We start from the raw sequence: 23418 nt of genomic DNA on the forward strand, positions 1-23418 counted from the left end.
AATTGGATGTCCATTGACTCCAGTAAGTTTTAATGAAAACTTTTATATTTGGGCAAAGTGGGTGCAAAATATACTGTGACTGGGAGAACAGCATTTTATAATGACTTAGACATTTTCAGATAGGTAGGAATGTTTTCTGCTGTAGTGCAAGGTAGTGTTTCAGGATTCTGGGTTTTAAGTATCAGAACAATACAGCAGAAGGTAGGGCAAAATCCTCCTCCCACTGCCTTCGCATTTTGAATTTCAGGCACTTTACCCCCACCTTTATGACAGCAGTATATCATATTTACAACATATAACATTTCAAGGTTAGATGGCAAAATGTTGAGTCAAAAAAAAATTGCCTTCCCAGGGATACTCAAATATTTCAGTTCATGTTTGGAAGACAGGGTTGATGTGCGACTGGTTGATTTCATTTCAGGAATGGGCAAGACAATGATTCATCTAGACAGAGTCAAAAAGCTGATCTCAACCTTAGTGCTCACTTCTCAAACCTAGTCTATGATCAGGTATCTTGTGTGGTGGCAAGGCATTTATTTATATACAGCACTGCTTCTGGAGCTTTTCATGTTTTTCAGACCACTATGGCACAGTATTTCAGATATGTGCCAGCAGGCTAGGTGTCCTCATCAGGATTCATAGCATCATCAAGTTTTTCTTTTTGCTCTACATTGCTGTGTCTTTATGCTCACTGTAGGAATGAAAGCAGGAGATCAGAAGAGGTGAGGAAATAAAATAATTTCTGGAGGGTGCTGAAAATCAGTTTCCTGTGCTGACAGGGACCCCCTCATGGGCGGTAGCTAGCTGTGAGTTAGAGTGCCCCTGGGCAATGGCGAGTGCTAACAGCGTGCTGGGCTGTAGCTAACTCCTGTTGATAGTAGATCAGGGGAAGTGGTTATTCCCCTTGTCCTTGGCACTCATTAGGCTGCAAATGGACACTGCCTCCAATTTTGGGCTGACTCCTGGCCTCAACAAAAAAAAAACAACAAACAACATGTTGGTAACATTGAGCAAGTGCAATGGAGGGGTGCTGAGCTGGTGGACTAGAGCAGATGGCCTGTGAGGAGAGCCTGAGACGTGGGCTTGTTTGGCCTGCAGAAGAGGAGGCTCGGCAGGACCTAATAGCAGCCTTCCACTACTTAAGAGAAGGTGACCAAGAAGACAGAAACAGGCTCTTTACTGAGGTGTGAGGGAGGGAAACAAGAAACAGTGGTCATAAATCRAAACAGGGAAGATTCAGACTGGATACAAGGGAAGAAAATATTATTGTGAGGATAACTAAGCATTGAAACAGAGGCACAGAGAGATTGTGGAATTTCTGTCCTTTAAGGATTTCAAGACCTGCCTGGAAAAAGCCCTGAGCACTCTGGTCTGAATTCARTGTTGACCCTGCTTTGAGCAGGGGACTGGAGTAGAGGTCTCACAAGGTCCCTTAACCTGTGTGATTCTAAGATGCTATGGAAAGAATAGTAATCAGAAAGGAGAATCTGGAGAAGGTTAAAGGGGGATGTGAGTATAGACATACAAAATCAATAAGAGGGCGTAAAGATAACCATAATAAAGTACAGGTCACTTAAATATCATCTGTCTTAATGTATCATCTTTTTCTTTCCCCAGTTAGTGTAAAAAGTAGATCAGCAAGTTCAGTCATACCAGGAATTAACAGTGACTTTTGCAAATAATTCTGACCCCTTCTTGCTTTTCAAGTGTGGTGCAATGGCCCTTGGCTACCACATTTCCATCCTTTGTATTTTTTTCTATTACTTCTTGTCAATAGAATTTTAAGATACCTATAAAGATTTAATGATCTCGGTATCTTTTCTCTGGCTTTGTGTGTTTCTAATTTTAAGCAGTTCAGTGTAAAAGCCAGCATTTCCTGCACACAAAAGCCTCTCTTTGCAACAAGAGATGACAGGCTTTTGTCTCCCTGCAGAGCCCCTGGGAGACTGGTCCTTGGCTATCCAGGACTGAATCCTTCACGCAGGAATTCTGGTTCCTGGGCTACTAGTAGGGTGAAGGCAGTGAATCTCAGGTGCTTGGCAGGTGTAAGCGCATCCTTGGCGAAGGGTTCAGCGGTGTAGCCATGACCTCATTGTTTTCTTGTGCTAATGGAAGGACTAAGGCTTCCTCGGTTTCCCTGGTGAATCTCTGTCATTTTTATATTCAGACTGCCTGTTTCCTGAGCTGGCAGTGATGCCTACACATAACACCCCCTCTAGGTCATTCCTGCTCCTTGCTGGGCAGGCAGCAATGGGTGGTGTCGAGGGCTCACTATGAAAACACGTGCACACCTTGACACCCAGTTTGTAGCCCACTGGCTATTTTGCACAGAGCAGCTCTCTTGCTTCGCCATCATTTGTGATGGCCAAAAAGTGCAGTTGTAATATATGCTACTCTTCATGACCTGAGCTTGATTTAGGCTATTATAATTTRTAGGCTTGCTCCATTTCTTTGAATCATTGGTGACAGAGTCTGGTGATTGTAATTACCTTCTTGGCTTTAACATTTTCCAATAATAATTTCAGAAAATTCAAAGGACACATAAGCAAGCAAACGTGACAACTGCATTATTGCAAATAAATGTGCTGTAAAAGACTCATTGCACTTTTTATGTCTACAGTATTGATGTTTCCTCCCAGTGAGGGATGTTATACCCTACAGTATTTACTTCATCTTTTCAAATATAAATTTAGTTGTTTTGCCAATTTCTACTAATATTTATATATTCATGTTTGAAGCAAGGCATTTATCAGATAAAGGCATAGACAGCCTGGCCTGATGCTGCTGTTATGATTAAAACAAAAATGAGGCTAAATGATGCATTGTTAATAGCAAACAGAGGAAAAACTCTGATGTAATTGAATAGATTAAGAAGGTATTCAGAAGGAGATTAATATTTTCAATAGAAAAATAATATTTTTAAATTTAAATCTCCTGAAGCTAGGAAATATTTTTTTATATAAGCTATAAAAAAGGCCTGTGAAACTCCTTTTCAGATGATAATACTGTTTCCAAGAATGTGGTAGAATTTAGAACAGACTGGATATCTTTGCAAACGATGATAATGCTTTTCAGCTTTGGAGGAGACAACATTATAGTGACTTTCAATTAAAAATTAAATTTATTCATTTAAGCCTTCTAAAAATGTTGTTCAGAAGCAGGGCACCTATAAGGTATTTAAAGTTATCTTCGTGCCTGTTCTACTTAGAGAATACACCAATGCGTAAAAAGGTTAAACAACTTCACTGCACAGTGAGTAAATAGCAAAGGAAAGACCAGAGCACATCATTCCTATTCCCCAGGTCTGACCACCAAATGTATAGCTTCCCTGACCTGCTTGATCAAAGATAAGCATTCCTGAACTATAAACATGCCAAGCTATGTTTTCATTGCAGTACTTAGACCAGTTTATATGGATGTCACAGCTTTCTTGCATAAAGCTCTGAAAATGTCATAGATTGAGTCAGTGGATGTCTGCTTTCACCCAGCCAAACACCACTGTCAGTCTAGGGCCTGGGATCTTATTTTTTACTGTGTAACTATTGCATTTTAAGGGAGTGAAGGCCACTTTTCTGTTTAAAAATGTTTTTGCAGAAATAACAATCATACTGTCTTGTTAGCAAGAATGGTTTCGCTCTGCATTTACATTAGCAGGTCAGTAACCAGTACAAGCTCATCACTGTCCTATTTTCCTGCAAAACCTGTGCTGAACAACGTTCTAAATTATCCCATCTTACAAATGGTGTCCCTTTTTTATCAGTCGAAAAACTTTTACAAGCCTCATAAGAGTCCTTGAAGCAGTTACCTTTGAACAATTACATTGGATTGTTATAAATTTTCCATATTGTTTTTATTGCCTCTCTGAAGTGATCTGGGATTTTATATCCCTACTTTTTCATGGGGTCTGGTTCTCCTGACAGATGTGCAGTTACATCTCCCAGGAACTCTAATGAAAGGCAGGCATATGTCTGGTTTGGAGACTAGACCACCTCATGTTCATATTGCATTCGTTCTTTTTTCTCGTTAGGTAGTCTGTGAGGTTAGAGAGGAGAACTGGCATGGCCATGTCCCATTCCTAGCTATCCCTCTCCTTCACAATATAATCATCTCCTTCCTGACATCCCATCTTCAGTGAATTACAAATTAGTGAGAATAGTTTGTACTTACATACATACTTAAATAATGATAGGAAGGGGGAAGCTGATCCTGCAGTCAGGGGATTAGATGTACATCTGATCTCTACTAGTCAGCGTGGAAGCCTGCTATTTTTACAGGGTTCGATATATCTATCCCTTTCTTTACTATTCTACAAACATTGAGGCATTGAGCAGGCTCCTATTGGCTTTTCATACGTCCTAAATAGTTACTCTGCAGATTTTACATCACACGTACAATAAGACAGATGTGTCCSTATCAAACTTATTGAGCACGTGCCACAGTTAATTTGTGTGCATGTAGCAAATCCAAGGCATTCTGGAGTTTTAGATGCTGGCAGGTACCAGASAGAGACGGCAGGAGTTCAGCTCTTATGCAAACTTGTGCAGTTCATCTCTCTGAGAAGGATGCAGTACTCCCTTTCTTTCAGACTTGTCACCTTGACATGTGGAGAGAAATTTCTCCTCCTACCAGTTTGTTTAGGGTTTTGGTTATAACTGGAGCCTCTGGACATCTAATACTGCAGGGAAGAAAAAACAACAAAAAACCCACCACTATATGAGGCCTGGCAACTATGTTGTGATGGAGCTGATGCACTGAAAAAATCCAACAGTTGTACAGACAGCCTGTGGCAGAGCTTGGATTAAACACGAGTCTCATGAGACCCAGTTCTGTGGTTTAACCCTACTGTTATCTCTCTCCTAAGTGTTTCTAATATTACCATAGTGGCAACAAATATAATTAGCTAGTGCTTGTACATTGTGTTCAGATCCTTAGATAAAAAGTCACTCTACATGCATGCATAAAGTGCCAAGAAATATTATAGTTAGTAAACTTCTTGTGCAGCAGGGTATCTGAGATTAGCATGGCTTCTGATAATGGGGTAACTTCCAGTTTTCTTTTCATTTCACTGTCTTTGCTTATTGAAAGGAGTAAATAGCTGCTAATTAATGTGGGCTTTTCATTTTTCTGTGCTTAATACCTTTGTTTATGTGGTCTGGGTCATGGAGACTGTCAGAAACCACTTCTAAGTTAAGTATTTAAAGAGTAATATGTAGTAAAAACAGCAACTATACAAGACTGGCTTTGAGTACCAGCTCAAAAACAACTTGAAAATAGCAGACTTAAAAATCCCTTATAATAATAAAAAGGAAGGAARAGATCTATCACTCGCTTCTTTTCACTTCTGTGAATCTGTGTTCAAATCCTATCTCAGCACAAAAGCAAACGACATTGTGCTGCTCAACGCTGCAGAGCTCAGGCATTGAACTGTTTGCTCCAAAGGTATGGGGCTGTCAGGAAGCTTGTATGCTCATTTGTAATGCTCAGTCTCATTAATACTAAAATTCATTAAGAAACTAGATGGAAAATACAATGCTTCTGTGCTAGTTAAATTCCCTAATCCTATTTTGAAGACTTAAATAGTGGGTAGACTTKAGGCTGGTGTTCTGCACAGGAGGAAATTTCACTCTCATCAGAAAGAGGCTAGACTGATTTTAGTGCAATCCTGCATTCATTAAACTCATCCCATCCTGACATGGGTGGGGGGAATGGTTGCATAATTTTGAAAAGCTCTTTTGGAAATGTCAGATCATCCAACTCTGTTCACAAATTATTTGACTTTAACAAGCTTTAAAATAATTGGTCTCTATCTCATAAAACTTGCTGTGGGTATCACGAAGGACTGACAGTTTCATAAATTGAATAACTTGGAGAATAAGAGAGAAAATGCCCATGTCAGTATCAATTGTAACCAAAAAAAAAAAAAAAAAAGCTATTTCTGACTGGTAGAGCTATCTACTGGTAGAGCTGTAACTTTCAGTATTTGTTTGTGTCTGGGATTGCAGAGTTGGTTTGGGAAATGCCTCTTACCTGGAAACCTTGATCTGTTTACATGGCTGTTAGGTATGATGAAGGGAAGGAAACTTTGTTTTATCGATTGTACCTCATCCAAGTTATTTCATATCTGAAGTGAAGTGGTCTTGCTTTATCTCTGTCATATATTTGCTCTCTGACCTATCTTTGGAGACTCCAGGAAATAGTAGCTATTTCCTGCTGTAAGTGGACACACGCTCCCAACTCAAATATACAAACCAGTCACTGATAACGTTAGATTTCATGGTGTGCAAGGCAGTGTGTGAAAGGAAATCAGGTCTTATGCATTCCGTTCCTTTATTTTCCATTTAGTCAGTGTACGACCTTGGGTAAGTCATTCAACTCTTTTGAGCTGCCTGCCCTCTACAAAACAGTGCTAGCGTGGCTTGGATCATAAACAGAAATGCTTTTCCTGCCTGCAAGCGCTACACCTTTGATAATGATCCATAAATAATATGAATATGGACCATATTTGAAGTAGAACCCTAGCAATGAAAAGTCAGCATCAAGGATCATGCATACTCCATTCCTTCTCCTTTTTATTTATATGCTTTGGATTTATCAAGCACCTTCAGGTAAGACAGAGAGAAATGCTGAAATGCACAAATGCCTCTTAACATACCCTTCAGTCCTCTGCTTGCATTGCTGCTTCCTGCTGAATAGAAAAAAATGAGGTGTCTGTGGACATTTTATATGTGCTCTATGCTCTTGATTTTCCYTTGTTCGGTCTCATTTATACAATCACAAAGCATTTTATGAGAATATGTCAATCTTAYGCCAGGATAATGGACATTCTATTACTCTCTCTCTCTCCAGACATTGTTGAAAACATGAAGTGTAAAATCAGATTCATTACCTAAATTCTCAGAAGGGAACAGGACATTAATCGCTACTTGGCCTGTTAAATCTTGTTGTTCATTGTCTCCTCCATTTAATTAATTATATTTCTACTGCAGATTCAGAAAAACTGCATGTGTCCCCTCACACAGTGATACTTACCCATGGAATCTGGAGGTTATGCAAAACATTTTTGCTGCCAAAACATTTACAGAACAGAATTTTTTTTCCTTTATAGTTCACAAGACATGTTTGCTGATGCTAACTATCCAACAGCAAACAACAGAAAGTATATGGCATAAACATAAGCTTCTGATGCTTAGTGCTATACAGGAATCATCAAATAGGTTCCATGCTGGATATTAAAWAAGGAAGCTAATGCAGACAGCGAAAAGAGGGCACAAAATCACTCTGCTGTATTTTGTTAAAGCAGGGAGTTTTGAAACCTTGAGGAGTGAAACCTCCATTCCAGCTTTTCTTTTCATTAGTTGATTAAGTTGTTATGTTAGAGGTTATGCATCAGCACAGATAAGTATTCTTTCTTGGTGTTAGATATTATGTGGATTCTATGGGTGCTAGATGGGACTTTCTTTACTATCATAAATATGACAGTATAGCATGTCTGGTGTTCCTTCATGCAACCTTTCTTTATTTTCTGGGGCTGAACAGGCCCCCAAACCTGTCCTTTCTGCTTACCTTGGAGCAGAGGATTTTTGGGACCCTTGCTGTGGCTTCTCTGTTGAACACCAGTTTTGTCTGTACTGCTCGGTGTGTTTGTATGCAGGCAGTTCAGATCTTGAAAACCGAACAATTCTATCAGTGCACTATTGTACCCAGGAATAGCTCACTCTCCTGAGCGATGGGGCAAATTTGCACAGATATACTGCAATTCTGACATTACTAAGTACTGCTCCGGCCCGTGATACCATTTCTTTGAGTAGCACTGTGGCATAGCTGCGTGCTCAGAGCTAACCTGTGTACTGCTAACACAGTTGGTGGTGCATTGGGAACACACCAGGAGAAATCTGGTGATCTCCATTTAACACATAGAGAGGATGCTCAGGACTTCTTCCCTTGGTGCTATTCAATTTATGGTTCCTACCCCATATCATTAAACCAAAGCACAAATTGTTAACTCATTGACTTTGAAGGAACAACTCTACTTGTTTTCATGTGATGATTTTCTGTTTCCCAGTGAAAACCAAAGCTGGAAAGATAACCATCTGAATTCTCCTTCTTTTTTTTGGAGGGGAAAAAAAAAGAAAGCAAAAGCRGCACTGTCTGTAGGGTCTGCAGAACACAATGTGTAATTGAGGAGCTAAAACTAGAGATGCTGATGTGTACTGTGGTTCTGAGTGGTTTGATGCTGCATTAGATGGTTTGTGGCAAAACATTGCTGTTCTTCAGCACCTCAGAAACTCCCAGTTCCCTCCCTGCTTAGCTTCTCAGTTGGTGACTCCCAAATGTGAAACAAGGCAACCAGAAAGCACATTCCTCTGGAACTGGGAACACTGTGAACTCAAAATCAAAACAGACTCAATGGAAGTTAAGCTGTTTGCTTGGGCATTTCTTAACAAGACAGACTTACTGCGTAGCTGTTTTCAAGAGGAAAAGCTGAGTGCTCGTGACCTTCTCACTACAATCARTGTTTTTCAGGTTGTTCAGTTTTAGGCTTAGCTAGATGTTGGGAAGAGAGAGGAAGAACATAAATTTTTACTGAGCGTGAGACAGCAGTGTTGCTTGTCYGGGACCCAGCATGAAAGACTTTCAAAAGTAAAGATAATCTCAAGGCCTGAGGCTCTTCTGTAGTCCTTGTACTTGCAATGCTTATCGCTCTGCTGCCTTAAAGCTCTTCGCTAATATGGACCGAAAGACTCCAATTCGACTCTGAGGTCGGAAAGTGACACTCTGCCTATAGAAACATGGGGAAATTAAGGCCGAGAAGTGCCTGAAGCAGACTGRCTCACTGAGAGCTCCACCTTTAACYGCAGAGGTAGAGATTCAAAGGCCTAAGATGTACCAGCAGGAAGCTTTAAATTGATAGCCGCTCTCTAAGATGTGTGTGCCGAGGGTGGTGCCCACTTGTCTGTTAGTGCACTAGTAATAGCCAGGGAAGCAGCCTGGCACCCTGGAGACAGGCTCACTTGCATTTGTAGAACAGTGTCCGTCTGTGACCACCATGGCTTCTTCAAACCCACGTGGCCGACTTCCACCGCCTCCTCGGCGAGCTGCACTCCTGGTGATCGTCCTCAAAGCAGCTTCGTCTGCTGCAGTTGGGGGATATCGCAGCTGCCAGGCACAGAATGAAGTTTCTAGCCCTTGTATTCACAGAGGAAAGCCGCGGAAATTTCACAGAGAAATTAAACTCGATAGCACGGGCCCAAAAGCAAACAAAGCACCTRGAAGGAAGTGAAAAGAACCCGAATCTCATGAGGTTTGGGGTTCCTGTTCATTGTGTTTTGAATAGTTGAGATGAGCAACTTTATAAAAAAAGGACTTTTGAATTTTTGGGTGTCTCTATTTTAGGCCACCTACTGTGAAACATTTTACAGGAACATGTGCGCTCATGCCRTGATTTCAATTTTATTAGYGAAACAGCAATACCACAACAAAATCTCTTGCCCAAGGCATATTCCATATGTTACTTCAGTGCTTTATTTTTCAGGCCTGCAAGAGACAAATGCACTTATTCCATTAATACAGCCTGTGACTTAAAGTGCAGTTCTACCCTGGAAAAAATAGAAATGTGAGGTTCTAAGTTCATTTTCCATCAATAGCTTCTACATTAAATTTGTTCAGATTACAAATGAAAAGGTAGTGTTATTTTTCAACCCATGTGCCCGTAGGCCTTATCCCTGTCTGTGAAAGCCAGCCTTTCCATTCTCGTATGGAAATCACAATAAGGAAGGCACAGATCAGCTCGCATGCTTGATTCTGCTCTGCAAGGTGACTTCTTATTTTTGTAAAATTTACATTATTTACTACTGCTACTAAGCCTCATTTAACATGCATATAGAGGGCAATAAAAATTCTAATAATTAAAATATGCTATGAATATTCAGTCAGGGGAATAAAAATATTATTTCCCTGCTTTTTTCCCTTCATGAAACTCCATTTAAGAGTTTTAATAGAAATGTATAAATACAAAAATTTTTGCTTTATACCCTTCTCCTGTACAGTAGTGATTTCATAACCTCTCCCTTTTTAACTCTGCCTTATCACTGGAAAATAAATCTCCCTGCTACCATTCACATGATGGATTTATTGCCTTCGTGAACCTAGCGTTACCCTTGGTATTACTGCAGCTCAGCTAGCAGTCCTTGTTTTTACCAGAAGCTTTAGACAAATGTCATTAGCCAATAGAGGATCCAGCRTGCACTGTGGAAAATGCGTTCATCCTGGGCCCTTAAGCTTTGTGAATAGTAGAGGTATAAATAAAAAATAAAAAATAGGTCATTGGTCTTCCAAATGCCACCCTTGCAAGCAGAGGCTGGGACATTCCAGTCAGAAGGGCTGCACAAAAGGGCAAAAATAAGCATCTGTTTTCAAAGAAATTCCAAGGTGCTCAAGAGTTTTCAGGGGTTAACATGGAAAGTCACCGTTTTGGGGGGAAGGAGGAGCAGAAGGGGGATGGTGGAGGTGGTGTATTTTTTCTGAATCACTTGCAGCAAAATCTTTTTCAAAAACACCACTATAATGGGATTAAGAGGGCAAAGATTCTTAAAAATCAGTAAAATTGGGTTCAGAGAGCAGGTTGATAGTGGAAGATTTAATTGGATGCCGACTAAGAGCATTCTTCAGTAGTTCTGTTTCCGCTGGCCAGTGAAAAAGCCAAGCCTGCAGTCCTAATGCCGGCAGCGTTCATCTGGGTCAGTGCGAAGCTGGTACAGGGATTGCCTACAGGCCTGTACCAGCCAGCATCTCAAACACGCGCAAATACACTTCCCAGCCAAAACAGAAGGTGCAAAACTTTATAATAATGAAGAAATGTTGCAAGAGCAAACAGGTCACCTGGAGGAGGAAGGACCCGCTGTTGTTCTTCGATAATCTTTCCCTATGGACCTTGTCTCTCAGTAGGGTTGGTTAGCCTGGGTCTGGCATAGATGACCCAGATATTTACTTTCTGTCACAGATATGTCTCAGATATGTACATTTCTGGTTTGTGTGGAATAGATGTTTGTCATTAGGTCCACAACTCCCATATTAGATGTATAAACATTACCCCTGTATCTCAGCTATATCTACTTAGTCCCAGGGAGGGTGTCCAAAACTTACATACCTGACTTAGGTGCTTAATCAAGGGTTAGTTTTGAGAGATTTCTTCTGAAACTTTCCACTATCACTTTTTTGTAACAGTGGTTAAGTATTTGAAACAGTTTCTGGTTCACCTTGTTTTACTACTTGTTATCTGCTGAAATGAGGGCCTTAAAATGTAATAAATAAAGTGAAAATGGCTTACCAGCATATGAAATAAAATGAAGTCACAACCAAAAGCATCTTGTGAACAAGCATACTGCGGTGGACCGTTCAGTGTTATAACACAGCAATACTGGTTTATTGCAAGGCCTGGACACCTTCTGGATGTTCAGTGCATACTGAYTTTATTAACTAATTGATTACTTGGAATTGTACTGGCAACTTTGTTCCATATAATGYAAGTGTGCTGTTAGTATTTATTCATCCTAGTGATTCTCCATGCTGATAATTAATACGCATTTTCCCTTACAATGATAGAAACAACAAAGCTAAAGCACAAACCTCAGGGACTGTGATAAATTTTCAGCTCCATGTGCAAACAGGCAATACCCAGGCCTTACACAGTTTGATCCATTACATGAAAGTGGTGCTGAGGCTAACAAAGTCAGGGCTCTTCCAGCAGTTTACAATGTGACTTCATCCCTTCCTTTTCCCTTTAACAAATCCTTTTGGGGTATAAACTCTATAATAATGTGTTAGTACAACAGCATAATAGGGTTTCTGTCTGCTCTCATGAGGCTGCTATTTCTGCTAATAACAACAACAACRGTATGATCCAAGCCGTATTCTCACTTGAGTAGCCTTATCAGCTCTGTGTTTGCTGGAGGTATGTTGACACTGGCATGTTTGCATTTAYGTTAAACTCAGCACCGTGAGCACTGAAGCAGAGCGTAGAATCGTGCAAGGTGAGTGCATATGAGCTAGCTTGAGTCTGCAAGAAATATAATTGCATTCGTGTGATGCTCTTTCTAATATAGTAGACATTGCTGAGAGCTAATAAGCCTTGTCCCACAAACACAGGTGCCCTGTTTCCAGGTGCCAGCTGGAAGTTCACAGGGACACGTGGACTGGAGCAGGGGAGTAGAAGAGCTAATGATAGCTTGAGAGAATGTGCTAAAAATTTAGAGAAGCTTAGGTACTAAAGGTACTAGGTACTTAAGTACTAAAGGCCTGATTTGGTGATCATGCACAGCAGGATAGGATGAGAACTGGCTCTGCTGATCTGAGTTGCGTTGTCTGCATGGAAGTGATGTCACTGAGAGAAGACTTAGTATCTGATGCCCAGTCTTGTCCCCTTTAAATTAAGTAATGGTAGCAGAATCAGGCCTAACGGACAGATAATTGAGAAAATGAGGTCTTGCTTGACTGAAATATGTGTGGAATTTTGTGGAAAGACGTGGGACTTGGTAATTTGTCTCTCACCTGAAGTGCTCCAAGTGTGAAAGTGTGTCTGCTTCTCGCAAAAAAATAAACGTATAATCGCATGACCGGCTGATGAAATCAAAGTGAAATTGCTAGCAGCCTTCTTACTGCCCTAGCTGTGTTTATATAGCATTAACATTCTAGCTTTGTCACCTCTGATCAGAGAAAGATAAATCCCTGCTTTTGTAAGGAGCAGAAGCACTTTCCCTCAGTACCTAGAATAACGGCCTCTTCTGTATATTATTCATATGCCTCTCTCTGTGCTTGTCATTTCTCTATATCCTTGGTTGTTGTGTACCCCATAACTCTCAGTGTTTTTATCTAAGCCTTTCAGATAAGGAAGTGAATGGCTCAGGGGACTGGCAGAGGTTTGCTAGGGCATTAAGTTGGCAGGCTTGCGTGATGTGCGAGTCCAGTAACGCCACCCTCTGAGGCTGCTGAGCAACCTCATCAGCTCTCGAGTAGATAGAGGCCAGTACTGAAGCATCCCTCACGCTGACAGGCTTGTCGCTATAGCACGAAGAGGCCTGTAGGCTGTTGTTCTCCCCTGTTTCCAGAAGTACTCTGCAGAATAGCACAGAAATGGAGTGGAGAAATGCTGCAAGTCCACAGTGCTTTCCTTGGGTTTTTGGCCCAATAAAGAATGTGTAAGCTAATGTACTTATACCTGAAACTCTCTGTGGCAGTTGACTAGCTGAATCTTTGCCGGCTGAAGGTTGAAACTAGAGCAGATGAAATGGGGGAAATTCAGGGTGCCAAAGACTCCAAATGGAGATTGCTTAAGAGGTTAGAGAACTTAGAGGGCATGAAGAGAGGTTTTACCCAGTGTTTCATTTTGAACGTTATTAGGCGGATGCATACAGTGTTGGATAGTAGCTGCTTCAGCATTTTCAGAAAGCAAATCCTTTTGTTGCTGCTGAAGCCTGTGCAACCCTAAATCAGGTGCTTGTGTGTTCTGCCCTGTCATATGCTGTTTAGGTCTAGTGCTTTTCTGCTGCATCAAGCTGAAACAAAATGATTTTCATCCCTGCAGTTAGTGGCTGGCTGCAGTTGGATGAATTGAAATGACTTTTGGGGAGAGTCATGGAGGGGATAAAAAGATTCCCCAGGAAATAAGAGGGGAATGTGATTTATGCTGATTTGCAATCCTCACAAAGAGAAGGAATAAACACAATGAGAGTTATTAATATCTTGATCCATTTTATCCTGTTTTTTTTGTTGTCGTCGTAAGTGTATCATGACCTTAATATCCGCATCCAGGAACAAGCTGTTGCCCCTGCTTTCACCAACAGCTGGTTTTCTTTTGATACATCCCAGAATCTTCCTGCTGATTCCTGCAATATGTCAAAGGAGCTCAGCAGTTTGTTGACCTCTCAAGACTTCATTCTGTTCACTGTGGCTTCAGGAGTCCGCAGTTGTCCTCAAGTGCAGATTCACCCTCGGAAAAAATAGGTCTTTGAAAGGTTCTGCTGAAATGGCTGATGATAGCACAAGGGAACTATTGCCCTTGGGTATGTCCGACAATGGTTATTGAGATAATATTGATGACATAAATGGGCTTAGCAAATCAAAGGTATAAAACCCGATCCTGTAACTGTACAGTGATAAACAAAAGGTTTGTGGTTTCTAATGCACAGACCTCTGCCCGCTCAGTCCTAAGGCAACAATCTCCCTAAAAAATCTTTTCAGCCTTTTAAAAAGGGCAAACTGTACCTGGTTTAAAAAAAAATCAAGTCATAATTTTATTTTGATTGTTGTCCTTATTCCCTTTCTTGCTGCTGAGCTTTTACAGGAAAAGTCCTCTCTTTGATAGTCTGTAATTAGTATTAAAGATGACTTTGACAGCCCTCTTTGGGCAGAGAGGACAGAGTTGGCTAAGATGTTCTGCAGCTGCCTTTCCTTTTATAATTAGATATTTGAACCTGTCATAAGACAAACCAAAGCATGCACATACAAAAGGGGAGAGGAGAGCAACTTCCAGGTGAGTCGCTACCCAAGCTCTTAGTACCTAATCCTTTGGTGCAACAGTCCTGCAGCTGAACAGACTCATTGCTGTTACAGTTAATAGTTATTCCTGTTTTTCTGTAACAGGAATTGGACCCCACTTATCTAATGTGTAAAGACTTGAAGGGAACTCCTTTTGTTGCAATACCATAGTTGAGGCTATTTAGATCCAATCAAGACAAATCAGCTTTTTAATGGAAAGAATTTGTCCCAAAGAGGAGCAGGATAACTGATCAGCAAAGACAGCAACATAATGAAGTGGAGTTTCTCCACTAAAGTATTGTGTAGGAGTTGAGAGGTTTTTCGTTTAACTTAGCAAATACTTTTGGACACCACAACTTCCCAGCCTCAAGAGGACCCCTCCTTGCCTGTGTTTATATCATCTGGAAGCCTCAATGGATGGGCTGTAAGTCCATGCTTATTGGAAATGATTACCTACATTTCCTTTGGAGAACACAATAAAATAAAATAAAATAAAATAAAATAAAATAAAATAAAATAAACACCTCTGCACTGTGATGTGACCCAACTGCAAACTGAATTCAGAAAAATAAGAAACTGAAGGTCTAGGGCTGGATTCAGAGTGCACTCTCAGTGCTGCTAAAGAAAAGCGGGGATGGACAGGTTGGAAGTTCAACTGTAATTCAGCGGTGACTGAGCTGGTCAGCCAGATCTGTCAATGAACGAGGAGGGTGAAAATAAATGAGAAGCGAATGAAAAAGGGGTGTTACAAGAGGAGATGCAGAGATACACAAAAACAATTGAAAGCAAATACGGAGGGACTGACATGAAGAGGAGAAGACTGAGTGGAGAGAAAGAAGATATCTTTGTATATGAAATGATGGGCATGTGTGTATACAGACATACATATACAAGGCAAAACCTGCCAGGTTTCTGAGTGTTTCTCTATGATCAGAAAATTATGTGGCTGTCTCTCCACTCAGTCACTTTTTGAAAAGAGAGAAATATGGGTTTAAATTACAAAAGAAACTGCAAGAGGATGAGAGTAGTTTTCTACAGTACTTGAACTCCCTGAACCACATCGCATCCGTAATTTGTTAGCACTGCTTTCTCGCTTGGGAGGGCAAGGGGAGTTTCCACCACGTGCCCTGCCTGCTGAGCGTGCCCGCGGGCTCTGGCCGGCCAGGTGGCAGCCCCGTGGAAGCCCACGTGCACTTTATGTAGCTGAGCCAAGGCCCTTGAGGTCAGCAGGAATATTTGTGTCGACTTCAGATCTGTACCTAAATACACAAACTACCAGCAAGTGCCTCAAGGCACAAGGCTCTGTTCTATTAGTGGGTAATAGAGCCCAATTCGGAGGCTGTAGTACAGATCACTGGCAGCTTTTACTAGATTGAGACTGAATTCAAACATAAAAGCTAGCAGTTCTGTGCACTCTGTCCCTCTAGACTATCTTTGTAGCATGTCTAGCACACTCCTAACATGCAGATTAAAGCAGGTTTGTTTGTTCTGAAACAAAATCAAGAATAACAGCAGTGTTAACGTGCCTTGAAGTGACTATATGCAAGTGTGAGCAAAGCAAGAACTATTACCAAACACTGGAGTTATGGTACAAGGCGTATAAGGGAAACCTGTTGCCATGATTCTCATTTTAATCTACACTTACTTTTCCCAGCAGTCTTCCCACTTTGTTGACTGCAGTCTTGGCACTCGTATGTGCTAAAAGCTTGTTCCTGGCTGGTTGGTGCTGCAGAGAGAGGGGAGACGAGAGGAGGCAGGACCTAACGCAGCCCCTGCGGAGGCAGCAAACTCCCTGCTGCCTGGAATGCGCAGAGGCATCTAGGAAGCGATCATCAGTGAAATGCTCCAGCCTAGAGTCAATTTAAGCTACGCTAGAGTACAAGTGTTGCGTCTTGGGATGAACCAGCTGATAATCTGCCTTTTCCTTTCATCGCTTGTACAGGTTTTGAAGTACATAACATTTGAAACAATTATTTGACTGAATGGCTCCTCTCTTTCTTGATGTTTTAAGGACACCTGCCCCTTCCTCCTCCTAGAAGTTAATTTCAGCAATGTTATATTTCTCTACGGGATAAGAACCCTCCTGGCTGTATGGCTGATAGCAAAATTGCATCCCTAACAGCTGCTGAAGAGGGGGTGGGGGGGTGCAGATGGGATTAAAAACACAAAGGGACTGCAGGGGAAGATTACTTCAAAAACTCACTTGGGGTCTAAGTAATAATCCTAATAAATATTGCAAACAGTGAGGGTTTTTTTCAGCAATGTTAGTGCTCTGCTAGCTGGGAGAATGTCACAAATATTCAGCTTAGAGATCTTTTTGTAATAATAGAAACTGCACACAGTAGTGAATATAATTTCAATGCATTTATTTATCTAAAAAGTCTCTCCAATCCTATAAAGTAGATCTGTGGAAGTGGTGAGCTTATATTTAGCACGTGCAGTTGACTCTGCACCCTGCATTCACCCTGGTACGTTCTTGTTTACTTAACACCCATGTCTGTCTGCCTGTCTCTGTCTCTCTCTCTGCAAGCATGTGTTGGTGTGAGACAGCTGCTTATTCTGACTCACTTTTCAACAGACAGCAGAGCGGAAGGCATAATGTCCAATGTTTACTTATACAAGGAATAATTACTCATTTACAAAAGAGCATTCACCTTTAAGTACTGATCTTGCAGCAAACTTTTCAGGGACTTTAACTAGACATGATTACGTGTCAACTTCTTTGCACTCCTTGCAGAGGCCATGAGCTAGATCTTTGACACGTACCTGTTGGTTGTTTTGAGTTTTGGATTATAAAAAAGTTGTTCCACTCATTCAACCTTTAAAGAAATGGAAAGGGTGAACAAATCACAAGAAAACTGCAAACTTGGGTTGTCCCCTCCCCGCTTAAGATTACCAGTGCATCTAAAACGCTTACCATGAGGAGTACAATGGTTTTAAAGCACTGCTGAAAACGCCTCCCAGGCACTGGAAGACTTTGGTCCTCTGTCTGAGGTCTTCCCTTACCTTTCTTGGGAACCCAGAATTTTTGCTGAGTCCAGGAGTAACAGGTGAAGGACAATGCAAAGGGGTTGTGCCACCAAGCTGACCAGTCTGTGCTCCCAAATTGTATTTGCCATCTGCTGATTCGTGCTTATAAGGTAAGCTCTGAGGAGAGGGGGATCTTTCTGCTCCGTACTTGGACAGGGCTTATCACAACGGGGTCTGGATCCTCCCTAAGTCGAAGGGATTTTTGTATTTTGGGATGCCAACCTCAAGCATTAAGGAATACTAAGGATTACAAAAAGAAGAAGCTGCATGGGGTTTTCTTATTGAAAACACTCATTTTTCTGCTTTATTTTCCCTCTTCCACCTTTCTTAATAGTTGTGGGGGTCTCGGACCCGCTTGACTCTGGAGCTGAGGCTTGACTAAACCCACTGAACCCTGCAATACTTAGTTGTGGGAGTTGGTGACAACTGCTATGTCCAAGAAAAATTATTGAAGCTTTAAGTTGGATGTGTATGCTGAACAGCGGTGTCTGGTGAAAGACTTTGCTTTCTTTGAACTTGGACCATCTTTTTCTCTGTGTCCTATCTTGTTACTGCTCTGATGATTTGAGCTCGATGTCGGTGGTTTTGCCACCTAAATAAATGCAGTTATGCAGGGCAGAAGCCAGGTAGGACCGTCTGTAACCATTGCAGGAGCTCCATTGCTTTTTGGGCTCCTACAAGCTGTCTCAGGTCTCTTAAATACTCTGCACTTTTCAGAAAGGGATTTGAGAACCTCTCAGTGATATCTGGGCTGAAATGTGGTGGTTTCTCTGAGAGCCCGATGAGCTGAAGAGGCCAAGTGAAATGCAGTAGCAGCCCCAGAACAGCTTCTGTGAACATCAGGAGTTTAGCGTTTATCTTTGCTGGAGGCAGGATTGTAACAGGTTGTAAATTCAGACTGAGTTTCCTCTCGGTTAGGAAGACAAATCCAGATTCTCTGTGTTGTATAGCTCCCTCCTGCTTATATATGCCTTTTTTTTTCTTTTTCTTCTGCCTTTCCTATAATCCTTTAACCAGTGCTGAGGAAAAGGTATTAACTTTCAATGCTGGAGAAAGCAGTTTTGCCATGAGATATATTAGAAGCTTAATTGACTAGTTCAGCAACTTAAGTAGTGATATCCAAGTTTAACAGAAACCATACCTTTTTCTTTTCTTCTAAAATGAATAATGGGATATCTGAGACCTCAAGAGAACAGTGCTAACAAAYAGTTAACCATAGAAATGGGGCATCCCAAAGTGCATTTGATTTCTTTTTTGGAAAAAATAAAAATACAGCTGACAGCATCCACCTCGTGCCTTGCAGCTGAGCTCTTCAAAGCTTCTTCAGGGATATGAAGCACCTATTCCCACTGAATTAAAGGACAGCTAATTTTCCTAGTGTCTCAGAGGATTTCAGTAATATAAGAAACACTATAAAAGAACAGCCCCTGAGCAATTTCAAGTCCCAGGATTCCTTGCTGGCAGTGGAAGGAATTTATATAATTTTGATGAACAGTGAAGTCACCAAAATATGCAGTTTTGGGGCAGCTGAATTTAGTCCAATTCAGCTGACAGAGGAAGTTTCAGAAACACTGAAATCTGTCTCAGCTGCTCACAAAATTAAACCTATATTCAAAAAAGCTCAAGCATTCTGTTTTAGAGATTCTTAAGCATTTGATTGCAGCATTTTCAGGGTAAAACATTTCAAATTTTTGTTTTGACATAGCATTTTTTTTCAAAGTTGTTTCAAATGGACCAACATTTTAAGAAGTGAAAGGAAAAGGGGAAGGGGCCAAAAATGAGAGATAAATATCTAGAAATTAACTGTTTTGACATTTTCAAGAGTGTTTACCCTTTTCTTCAAACACCATTTCCTGAAGGCCTTTTCTTGACACTCCATGAGGAAGAAAATACTTGGAGAAGAAAGGATGCTCTGAGGAGCAAGCTCCTCCCTTTTAGTAATGATTAGCCTGTCCCTTAAATCTAGAAGTCAAAAAAACCCAAAATGCACCTATGGATGGCACTTCACAGTAGCCAACCTAACAGGAACCAAATCTGAAATACTATTAGCAGCAGCTTATTAGTGCCTGAAATCCCCAGTCGAGATGGGGCCCTCTTGCACTGCTTACCTGTGGCTTATAAATGAAACCCTCCGTAGCAAAGAGGGGGCCGTGGGAAGCACAGGTAGAGATCTATTTGTTGCTGCAGGACCGAAGCGAACAGGAATCCTGTGGCTTGTGCAAAGTCATGCAGGAAGCCTGGGACTGACATCCACTCCCTCATATTCCCAATGCCATAGATGGACAGAATAAGTGTGATTAAGTGGCTACCTTGCAAATTAAATGAGCGTATTTGGAAGGTCAGTGCTGTTAACCAGGTCATTTTCTTCAGCTCTGTTCTGCTTCTGAGTTCTCTACTAAAACCAGCAATGAGGCTTTTAATGAATATTGTTTTGTGAGGCAGATGTCCCTCCTGCTTGTTCGGATCTGTGGTGAGATCTAACAACTCATTTCATAGAGAAAAATGAAAGGAAAAAGACTTACTTAATAAAACAAATCTTGCTTAATTGCTGTGGTTAGTCTCCTGCCTGGGTTTTATGGGTTCCTGCAGCTGGCTTTAATCTCCTGATTTACTCTGGGAACAAAGAAGGGAAGGAGTGGACTTAAATCATGGCAGGAAGAAGTTGAAATGTTTTTGGCAGAACTTGGGAAGGTTAGAGACTTACTGTAAAGTGCAGCCCAGAAACAAGCCACCAGGAGAGGCTCTCTGGGTTTCGGGAGATGCAATAAAATCATTTCTTACAATGTGACCTTTAGAATCAGTAATGTCAAGTGCTTCTGCTGGTCTGGGCAGCTCAGGGAGGGTTAGCAGATAGTTGCAAGAAACATTGAGGCACTGGAGAAGACTGACCAAAAGGGGTCAGTATTTGTTAAGTTGAAGCATCAACTTGACAAATATAAATAGACAGGGATTTGCATGTGGAAATGCAGATGATTTAGCAGCAGCATCCTCTCTCCCCCCATCATGGCGTGTATGGCATGCCTATGCTCAGCTTATGCGACCCAGGGACTGCCTTACAGATGAGCTGATCCCCCAAGTTAGACTGTACTGGCATCTATTTCTAATATTTACATTTAGATACTTCCTAAAGAAAAGTCTTCCAGCGCAGCAGCTTGGATACCAGATGTGAACCAAAGAGAGTTTCTGGGCAAAGCAGCAGTCACTGCTCTAAAACCAGCCCAGGCTAAGCTCAGTGCAGCTGAGAACAGGATGGCGTTTATGCGGAGTACAAAAGACGCAGAGCTGAGGATAATCCTCTGGAGAGGAACAGTCTAACAAGAACCAGAGCGTTTAGCGTCTGGAAAACTTTTCCAGACATTATGCAGCCCACTGGTTATCGAAAATTAATTTTGATCTAGCTTTTTATTCTCTAGTGCAGCCTTGTCTACACAAGCTGCAGGGCAAACTTTCAGTCTGGGTGCAGCGTGAGGGTACCATTAACCCAGCCTAGCAGCTTGCCGCTGCTGAGGGCATAGTCCTGCTCAGCCCGCGGCCCCTCATGTCGGGCTTCTCCGCTTCTCTGGCACTGACATTGCTGCTCATCTCATCTTGTGGTGAGCCAGGCCAGGAAGCAAAACTGTCAGCAGACGAACGCTCGCAGCTCAGCCGGCTACTGCCAGCAGCAGGGCCTTAGCGCTAGTCTAAAGGGAGATGGGGGACTGCCTGGCCAGGGGCTTCAGGCGGGAAGGATCAGCTTCCAGCTGTACCAGCCCACCTGGAGCTTCAGCCTTGGGTTTCTTATCTATTCCACAGCAGCCCCAGCAACGCAGCCCCACTGGGATCTGGGCTTTGGGGATGACTTTCTCTGGAGCTGGAGGTGATGCTCTCTAGGATTAGCACACGTCAGCAAAACCGTACAGCATGTGAAGACATTTGTGAAGTACTCAGCCATCTGCCCCCTCTATATCATACTGTTGCAGGTGGTAGAACCCTTTCATGACCATAAACAGTTGCGTGAGATTTAAATTTAAATAGGAAACTATAATTTGAGCTTCAGAGATTCCTGAAATCATAGCTCATATCTTCAGCTCTGGCTGTAGCTGATTCGTTTGCCTTTCAGTTACTGCCTTTATCATCTGTATAGTATTATTTTTAAACAATACTGAGATTTCTTGTAATTTGAGGACAGCTAAATGGAACAGCTGGATTTTCATCTGTAGTTGATCAGAATGGATTAATTAGAAGTATCATTTCTAAGTTCTACACATTAGGAAGATAAGGTGCTAAATGAAAATCTTCATATACAATTGATTACTTCAATTTGGAAATAGAATGTTTTCTTGGAAATTGTAAATTTACACAAATATGTTTATCGTGAGACTTTCAAAACAAGTAAATATTTTTACTCAGGCTTGACAAAAATTATGTAGTGGTTTCTAGGTGAGCTGCTGGAGACTTTTTTCTGTAATGTCTTTAAGATGCTGCTTGTTCTGCATGCCAGCAAAAATTTTAAATTCTCCCTCTGAGAGAATTAAAGGGAGAAGGAGAAGTTATCCTGTTATTTTGAGACAAAGCTGAGCAGAGATTTCCTGCCCTGTGAATTAGTAACCTTAGAGGTTCGAGGAAGAAGGTCCCTCCCCATTCTGGCTGCCATGTGTTCGTAAAGCTTCAAACCTGCCTCTGCTGGAGTCCTGTTGGCCATGTGGCTTTGGAGCTGACCTCTCTGCTATCCTGCTCTGCTCTTGCTGACAGCATTTCTTTCATCTTTCCATTGCAAGGTCTGCTTTTGTCAAGAGATCAAAAACTGTGCTTAACTTTCAGCACATACATGATCAAATTCAAATAAATAAGCTGCCCTTGAAGTTTTGTGCATATGTAGGTGGGTTGCTTAGCAGGGTCTGTGTTCAGACCTAGGACAAGGAAAGGACCCGTTTTTTATTGCTGGTCAGCAGACTTGAAGACTTGGTTTAGTTAATACTACTACTGTGGAGAGCACATAGTCAAAGTGACAGAGGAAATTTGGTGATACTCACAGAAAATGCAGCAATTGTTGAAATGATGTCGGAGAGGAGGATTTTGACTCGCCTTTGGTGGAAGTCCCCGCTGACAGCTGAGGGCTGTGCTGGTGGGTGCTTACAGGTTGTAGAGCTGCGTAGAAAAGCCTCTTTGTGAGGATGCCCATCCACTTGGAGCCTCTCAAACCATTTCTAACGCTCTGCAGAGCAGCACGTTGGTAAACAGGGGATGCCCAAAGAGGTCGAAAGGAAGAGTGAAATAAAGTTTGAAAAATACAAAGCAGAGTTGAATTAGCTAAGTTTTGGGAGTGGGTTTCAGTGCCCCTGAAACCGTCCTGGGTGTGCGTATCCTTCCTCTCTCCTGGGGAAAGCAAGTGGCCATGGAGTTGGGGGGGCCTCTGCGGCAGACCACGTGAGACGGCTCCATGGCTTGGAATCCGGAGTCGCTGCAACTGGAGCTGGAGAACTGCRGCCAGCACAGTTATCCCATCTGAATAGCAGCCATGGCAAAGGGGGGAATTTGCCAGGTGGAGTGGGGAACCATGCGCTAAGGAAACCTGGAGCATTTCAGCTGTTTGTCATCTCCATTTATTGTCACCGTACCTCCCTCCCTAAAGTAAATAGGATGAAAGTATATGTACTGCATAGGTTATGTGGGTAAATACAGGAGTCTGTCAAGCAATTTGGCCTCCAGGTCTTTGGTCTCAAGGTTTATTGAGGAACTGTAACTTACACATTTTTATATACAAAGCTGGCATTATTGATTTAAAAAATTGATATTTAATCACAGGCATACAACAAGGTCAACAAATCTTTGGAAAGGAATTAAATAGACTTTTCCTTACTAGCACTCAAGCACTAG

General features: G+C 41.7%; 1 protein-coding gene across 1 annotated transcript in view; it reads left to right on the forward strand.

The window, feature by feature from the left end:
* TMEM132C (transmembrane protein 132C) overlaps nucleotides 1-23418 on the forward strand; it is a 153400-nt gene that overhangs the window by 36139 nt on the left and 93843 nt on the right. The window lies entirely within an intron of this gene.

The sequence above is a fragment of the Apteryx rowi genome, unplaced genomic scaffold (assembly GCF_003343035.1).
Source record: "Apteryx rowi isolate R43461 unplaced genomic scaffold, aptRow1 scaffold_15, whole genome shotgun sequence".
NCBI classification, from domain to species: Eukaryota; Metazoa; Chordata; class Aves; order Apterygiformes; family Apterygidae; genus Apteryx; species Apteryx rowi.